This window comes from Alexandromys fortis, unplaced genomic scaffold (genome assembly GCF_014885135.2).
Source record: "Alexandromys fortis isolate MF-2015 unplaced genomic scaffold, M_Fortis_MF-2015_v1.1 scaffold_364, whole genome shotgun sequence".
Classification (NCBI taxonomy): Eukaryota; Metazoa; Chordata; class Mammalia; order Rodentia; family Cricetidae; genus Alexandromys; species Alexandromys fortis.
Window position 1 is genome coordinate 615053 of NW_026068245.1, and position 8351 is coordinate 623403.

General features: G+C 43.2%; 1 long non-coding RNA gene across 1 annotated transcript; it reads right to left on the minus strand.

Annotated features, from left to right (window-relative positions):
* Nucleotides 1–1661: 1661 nt before the first annotated feature.
* LOC126494059 (uncharacterized) lies at nucleotides 1662–3410 on the minus strand. Its single transcript, XR_007589918.1, has 2 exons — nucleotides 3106–3410; nucleotides 1662–3036 (listed from the first exon to the last, which is right to left on the minus strand). It is a non-coding gene; the product is annotated as an uncharacterized lncRNA (long non-coding RNA).
* Between the last annotated feature and the right edge of the window lie 4941 nt (nucleotides 3411–8351).

Here is an 8351-nt window from a genome sequence, read left to right on the forward strand (position 1 = left end):
CAACATGGGAACAACAAAGACAATTTGTTGCAAGGTTGTTTTATTGTAATACAGGAGGTGTATATAACTGAGACAGTGTGGACTCAGAAGCAGGGAGGGAGGGACCAGTTTCACTGCATAAGAAGTGTGTTTTGGATGCTGTAGCATGGGGAAGCAGCAGGTCAACTAAGTATAAGTGGGGTGTCTCATGTGGTCAGTGATGATGGATTTCTGATGCTCATCCTAAATTGGAAGCAGAGGCATTAGTAGGGAAGTCATCAGTAACTGATTCAGTCCTAGTCATTTGGATCTGACAAATCCGGGACTGAAGTCTGGCATCCTGGATGGGTTACTGGAGGCCAGATTTCTACGTTAGATTGGTTATGATCAGTCTGTGTGTCTTGTCTACCTACCCTCTGCTTGACCTTGCAGATCAACTCTGTTCTCCTCACTTGGACCCTGTGGGTGCTAAGGCAGAAGCTCTGCAGCGTCAGCTCAGAAGTCTCAAAACTCAAGGATGCCAGGTGCAGCCTCTTTCTGACTTTTGTCCCTTTTTCTTCCTTCTTCTGACAGAGCCTCACCAGCCAATTTTCTGTATATATCATGTGCCTATGCAGGTACATGCATGCTATGACACAAATGTAGGGGTCAGAGGACACCTTGGTATTTTTTCCATCTTGTTTGAGATAGACTTGTTTGTAGTTCATCACTGTGTATGCTGGGACATCTGGCTCAATCCTCCTGTCTGTTCCTCCCTTCTCAACACAAGGGTATGGTGATTACAGATTACACATTTTGCACTTGACTTTGTGTGGGTCCTCAGGATTTGAACTGAGGTCCTCACATTTGTGCACCAAGCAGCAATTTACCCATTGAGCCACCTGCTGGACTGTGACCACCTTTTGTATATTCATGGCATTCAAGTGATGGGGCTTGTACAGAATAGCAGAGTCCAGGTGTCAAACTGCCTATTCCATTGATTCCATTTATGATTTGTGTGACATTACATTGGTCACATGACCTTCACGAAGCTCAGTTTCTTCATCTGTAGGGAAAGAATAGTAATATGTTTTTCTTTAGGTAGGTAATAAGCATTGACACAATTGCTGGGAACACCAAACCTTCTATAGACTGTCAATACATTCAGTGTGAGCACATGCACATGAAAACATGGACATACATGCACAATGCATACACATAAAACATGGATATATATGCATAATTGTTGAAATATGAGCGGCGGGGCTGCGTCCCCAACACCCCGGCCGCTTGGCTAGCTCACGCCCGAAATAACAACACACAAACTGTATTCATTTAAAAACTGCTTGGCCCATGAACCCTAGCCCTTACAGGCTGATTCTCGCACCTGGACTAACCCATTTCTAATGATGTGTGTAAGCACCCCAAGGTGCGCTTACCGGAAAGATTCTAGCCTAAGTCCATCGTGGGTTGCAGCTGCCTGGGAGAGCTGAGCATGGCGTCTCTGCTCCAGCAGAGCTGTCGGGTCTCTCCGGGAGCAGAGCAGAGTCTGACCTCACTTCCTCTTCCGCCCAGAATTCTATTCTGTTTACTCCTCCCATCTATGTTCCAGCCATGAGGCCAAGCAGCTGGTTTATTATAACTTAACCAATGAAATCAACAGATTGATATATGACACTCCCACATCACTTCCCCTTTTTCTGTTTAAAAAAAAAAAAAAAAAAAAAGAAGGCTTTAACTTAACATCCAAAGCTCTAGAAATGACAGAGACATCTCGCTGCCTGGACAGTCACCCAAAGTTCCTCTGTACCGTTGGGGCATCCATCTTCGGCCTACAGGCCCATAGTTTCCAGCAGACATTTCCACAAAGCAGGAAATTTCAAAGGCAGTCACTATCTGCTTGTCCTGAAGAATGTCTTGCAGACTCTTTCATGAATCAGGAACCCCGAAAGATCATCTCACCTTTAGGCAAGTTCAGCAGTCCTCTCTCTGCGGGTTCTCTGTGTCCAGTTTATGCAATAGTCCAGGCAAGAGCAGTTTCTTGCCCAAATGGCTATCAAACTCCATAAGGATCCTCTTCGATGCCCATCTTCCTCTTGAAGTAGATTGGTGCTGCCAGGAGCAGAGTGTCTCATTGTCATGAAAAGTCCTAAGTTATTAAAACATGTAAAATGCCATATTCTCTAGCCTTTGAAAGATATGAAGAATGCCTATCTAAAATATATCTATGCACATCTAGAAAATCTTAACTAACATAACTACAAGCTTAACTACTATTAATGATTATTCATTAACAACCTATATACATTCAAAATTGACCTTAAATCTCTATCAATAAAGCAAAATCTATACTAATGCAAATTATTCATATCTATATCATATCCCCCTTTAAATGTAAAAGAACATTTATAAACCATATTTGGGAACATGGGCGCAGTTTTTTCTCTCCAAACTGCTTCCTGCTGAATGGGGGCGTCGTTAATTAGGTCTTTCATGGTATAACCTGTGTGCTAGTTTCATCTCAGTTGGCAGTTGAGCGAAGCAATTTTCTGAAGGTATTCACAGCAACCGTTCAGGAGGGCGTGGTCCATCATACCATATCGGAATAGAAGAAATGAACAGGGTCTCATCCTCTGTGAAAACAAAAAAAGAAACTCCTTTCCAAAGTATCATGTCCTTAGATCCAAATTTCAAAGTCAAGGCATCAAAATCTCTACGTTGGATTAGTTCAGCAGCATTTATAAACAAATATCTTTTGGCAGCTGTTGCTCCTTCCTCAGCATTCAAACAATTCAAAGAGAGCATAATAGTATACAGTATCAAGATTCTCTGTGTATTTTCCATCTTTGTACGCTTTATTTTAACCTCTATTTCGTTTATTTTTACTTTTATATTCTCTGTATCTCTTTGACCTGGAATAACTCTGTAGACCAGGCTCTCCTTGAACTCTCAGAGATCTGCCTGTCTCTGCCTCCCAGGCATTGGGATTAAAGGTGTTTGCTACCACACCTTGAACTCACAGAGATCTGTTTGTCTCTGCCTTCTAGGCACTGGGATTAAAGGCGTGTGCTACCACACCTTGAAGTCACAGAGGTCAATCTCCCTCTGCCTCCCAAGCGTTGGGATTAAAGGCGTGTACTACCACACACAACTTCTCTTTTTCTTACTTTTTTTTTTTTAAGAACTTTTAACTTTTAGCTTGCATATATTTTTAACACACTGTAAATCATTTAAACATTTTCTTTGTCTTTGAATCTCTTTACTGTATATCTCTCTTTTTCTGACCACACGAGCCTTTAAATTACTGAGCAATATGAGTAGGATTAAAGCCGTGGCTTTGCCAGCTAGATCCAGTCCATTCCTTAGCTTTCCAGCCTCATGGCGGAGATACAGGCTGTAGCCATGTTTATAGCCACAATTCTATGGCGTTTCAAGGTCCCTGCCAGCCAGCGAGCTACAACAGACAACAGTCAAGTCCTCTCTCGGTAGTTGGCCCTCCTGCCTCAGTCAGAGTTTGCCCTGGCAGGACGGCCCAGAAAGCCGGCATTTTTAAACAGCACAACTTTTTTCCTGCTACGGCTGAAAACCGAAAAGCATGCGTTCAGCTTTTCACCAACACCGTTTAAGTGTTTCGTGGCAGGACCTCTTAATGAGCTGCAGGGTTTTGCAGCTGAAGCTGAGTCAGGAAGCCTCTCTTAGATGAGAGCGCTTGCTTGCCTCTAGCAAGCGGAGCAGACCCAAGAAATTTCTGCTACCAAGAAAACATGCTTCACTCCATTCTTTCCCAAGCTTTCTCAGGCTTTTTGTGGATTCAGTTAGCCACACGTCTGGGCGCCATCTGTTGAAATAGGAGCGGCGGGGCTGCGTCCCCAACACCCCGGCCGCTTGGCTAGCTCATGCCCGAAATAACAACACACAAACTGTATTCATTTAAGAACTGCTTGGCCCATGAACTCTAGCCCTTACAGGCTGATTCTCACACCTGGACTAACCCATTTCTAATGATGTGTGTAAGCACCCCAAGGTGCGCTTACCGGGAAGATTCTAGCCTACATCCATCCGGGATTGGAGGAGCTTCATTGCGTGCATCTGCCTGGGAGAGCTGAGCATGGTGTCTCTGCTCCAGCAGAGCTGTCGGGTCTCTCCAGGAGCAGAGCAGAGTCTGACCTCACTTCCTCTTCCGCCCAGAATTCTATTCTGTTTACTCCTCCCATCTATGTTCTAAGCTGAGGCCAAGCAGTTGGTTTATTATAACTTAACCAATGAAATCAACAGATTGATATATGACACTCCCACATCACATAATGCACACACACATACATGCTCATACAGATACACATGAAAATATGGGCATTGTATTAGGGTTTTAATTGCTGTGTAGAAACACCATGACCACAGTAACTTTTATAAAGGAAAACATTTGAGGTGGCATGTTGAGAGGTTTCTGTCCCACCTGTTCCTTCAGCTGTTTAGTTCCAAAGAAACACACAAAAGTCTACATTAATAATAAACTGGTTGGCCTATTAGCTCAAGCTTCTTACTAACTAACTCTTACACCTTAAATTAACCCATAATTCTTGTCTGTGTTAGCCATGTGGTTTGGTACCTTTATGTCAGTGAGACATTCTCATCTTGCTTCCTCTGCATTTAGGTGATGACTGTAGACCAAGCCTTTCCTCTTCCCAGAATTCTCCTGCCAATACTTCCTGCCTGGCAACTGGCCAATCAGCATTTTACTAAACCAGTAAAGTGACAAAACTTTACAGAATACAAGACCATTGTCCCACAGTAGTGGTGGCTTACAGTTTCAGAGGTTTAGTTCATTATCATCATGGTGGGGAACACGGTGGTGTGTAGGCAGAAATGGCACTGGAGAAGGAGCTACTACATATTAATCCCACAGGCAACAGGAAGTAGACTGTGACACTGGAAGTAGCTTGAGAATAGGAGAACTGAAAGCCCACCCCCACATTGACACACTTCCTCCAACAAGGCTATATCTACTCCAACAAATTCACACCTCCCAATACTGCCACAGCCATTGTGGGCTATTTTCTTTCAAACCAACACAGATATGCACACACATGTACACCAACATGGATGTATGCATACATGAACACACATTCTTACACACATGAACTCATGCATGCATACATATTTACAAATGCACACATGAACATAGACAAACATGGACATATGCACAAATATAAGTGTGGATACATGCACATATACATGCAAATAATACAAACATGCACACACATACTCCCACACCCAAGTATACATATACATACATGCACAACATGCACACACTCTCATGAGCACACATGTAAAAACCCATACACTCAAATGTAAATATGCAATGCACATTCACACATGCATTTTCAGCCACACAAAGCACATATATGCATATAAAATGCACATCCACCCACATGCATGCACACATGAGCATACACATGCATACATGCATTCATATACACATGTACACATACCACACACATATGCATACACAGAGATACACACACTACACAGAAATGTGAGAAAACACTAATATTTTTAAATGTCTGTCTATTTTGAGGCAGATTCTCCCATAGGACCAGCAGGTCTGAAATCCATGATTCTTGGGTGCTAGGGTTACAGGAAGTCATATGGTCTGGCCTGGAATCTCTTTCTCTGGCTAGGGAGACAGTGTGAGCCCCTGAGTGGAAAGTGTGAGGTACAGAGAAGGTGTCTCACAAATGTCTGAAAATTAGTGAATGATGCAATGATTCCCTGATTGGCCCTGAGCCTGGTCCATGCTCAGCACAGCAGGTGGCCACTCACTTCCTTTTCCTCTTTTCCTTCACACTGTTGTCACCATCGTATTATCTTAAAAAACAGCTTCGACTTTACATGTTCTCTGTCTCTCTCTTCCTCCATCTGTCTCTCCCAATCTAGCCTTGATATCTAAATAAATTCACATAATAAATGGCATTTACCTAGATTTTTATTTATTATGAAGTTCATAGGATTTGCCCACACTTGTCAGCTATCAGTGCCTCATGCCTTTTTATGGCAGCATTGAATGGCTGTGCCCCATTTTCTTTATTCCCACTTGTGTATGCATGTGTGTTGTATGTATTTGTGTGTATGTGTATGTAATTGTGTGTTGTACATGTGTATTCATACATGTGCTCTTGTTTTCCTGGAGACTAGAGACTGACATTGGTGTCTTTCTCCATCATTTCCCCCTCACCTCTAGTACTTTATTTAAATTGATATGCACATGTGTGTGACCTCCTCTTAGAGAAGTTTGACCAAAAGAAAACCAAACGGTGAATTCTCCACTTCCTTGCATGTGCTTCCTGTCTGTCTTCAGTCTGTGGTCTGTGGTCTGTCTGACCTACATGTGCTATATGTTGGATCTGTCTTTATTGCCTGTGTGTGTTGTCTATCTGTTGTGCCTCTGTCTAACAAAGGGATCATTCTGTGTTTATTGTACAGCACACACACACACATGTTGTGTGGAGCTGCGGGCTGCATTCCTGCCGCCCTGCTCCCAGCTGCCTGGCTAGCGTATGCCCCGAAATAACAACACACAAACTGTATTCATTTAAACACTGTCTGGCCCATTATATCTAGCCTCTTTTAGGCTAATTCTCACGTATTAATTTAGCCCATTTCTAATACTCTGCGTAGCACCACTAGGTGTGCTTACCAGGAAAGATTCAGCATGTCTGACCTGGCGGCTGGCTGCATCGCTTCTGGCTCTGAGAGGAGCTGCCCTGCATCTGAGCTCACTTCCTCTTCCTCCCAGCATTCTATTCTGTTTACTCCGCCTATCTAAATTCTGCCCTATCAAATGAGCCAAGGCAGTTTCTTTATTGACCAATGAAATCCCACATCATTCACACACACACACACACCAGCATGGAAAAGGTCAAGGAATTACTTATAGAAGTCTTTCATAGAGTTTTACAAGGGGAGTAATTACTTTACTGACCACAGCTGACCTAGGAGAGCACTCAGAACTGCAGATCTTATTGACCTGTATCTATGTATTTTTTTCACATTTAAGAAATGTTTTTCTTCAGATTATATTCAAACTGTTTGCTGTTCTCAGCAAATGATCACCACACACACACACACACACACACACACACACACACACACACACACAATTCTAGGCTAGGGAAAGGGAAGAACACATAATTTATGACAAAGTTATGTCTTTGGCTTAGATTTTAAAAACTGATAACATGGGCAATCCAAGGCTCAGTAAGGCTAGCCACATTGTCCTCTTAAAGGCAGGATAGAATTAGGCAGGCTTGGCTATGGTGGGAGAGAAGGTTGAGCACAGTCTTAGATGATTTCAAGGTAGATTATTAACCTAGTTGTAAGGCTTGGGAAAAGTTCAAGGTCTCCTAAGGCTGAGGGTATTTACAGAAGAATCTGTCATCGTACCTATGCACATGAGTGTAGTGCCTGTAGCAGCCAGAAGGGGCACTGGATCACTAGAGATGGAGTTGTGGGTGTTTGTGAGCCTCCTGTCATAGGTGTTTACAACCAAACTCAGTCCATCTGCAAGAACAGGACACACTCTTAACCACTGAGTCTTCTCTCTAGCTCTTCTAGCTTATCCTTTGAGACAAGATCTCTTACTGGGCCTGGAGCATCAGTTGAGCTAGGCTTGTCAGTCAAGGCCCAGCAAGCATCCTTCTGTCTCTGCCTCCATGTTGATTCCCCTCTGAATTTTCTCTATTTTTGACAATTTCATACAAGCACACAATAAACTAGGTTCATATCCACTCCAATTCTTCCCCCAGATTCCTACATATTCTTCTGAACATGTTACTCAACCACCTTCATGTTTCATGACTTGAAAAACCCTATTAGGTCTTGTTAGTGTTTTCCATATATACATGGGTGTGGGGACATCATTGGAGCATATCCCCAGAGAAGGAAATTTTTCTGTCTCATAAATGATCAACTAGCAATCATTTCTCAGTAAGGGGAGGGGCCTGGAGGTCTTTTTTCCCAATCCAGCTATGATGTGGCCGGCTTGATCTTGTGCAGGCACTGGCAGCTGTTGTGAGTACATGAGCGTGATAGCCTTGTCGATTCTGGAAGACAGCATTCACAGCACCCCTCCTCCAGCGCTTACATTCTTTTTACCTTATCTTCCATGTTGTTCCCTGTCCTTGGTGTGTGAGGTGATGCAGTGTCCTGTTTAGGGCAGAGCACCATACTCAGCTTTTTATGTCAGTGCTGGAGATCCAAACCCAAGATCTCATGTTGTGCAGCAAACTTACTGACTGGCCCAATCCCAGCCTTATTTACCTTGCTTTGTTGTGTCTCCCTGTCAGGTGCGGGATGAATATAGGAAAGTCATCACCAGGAAGACTGAATCCAGCTCC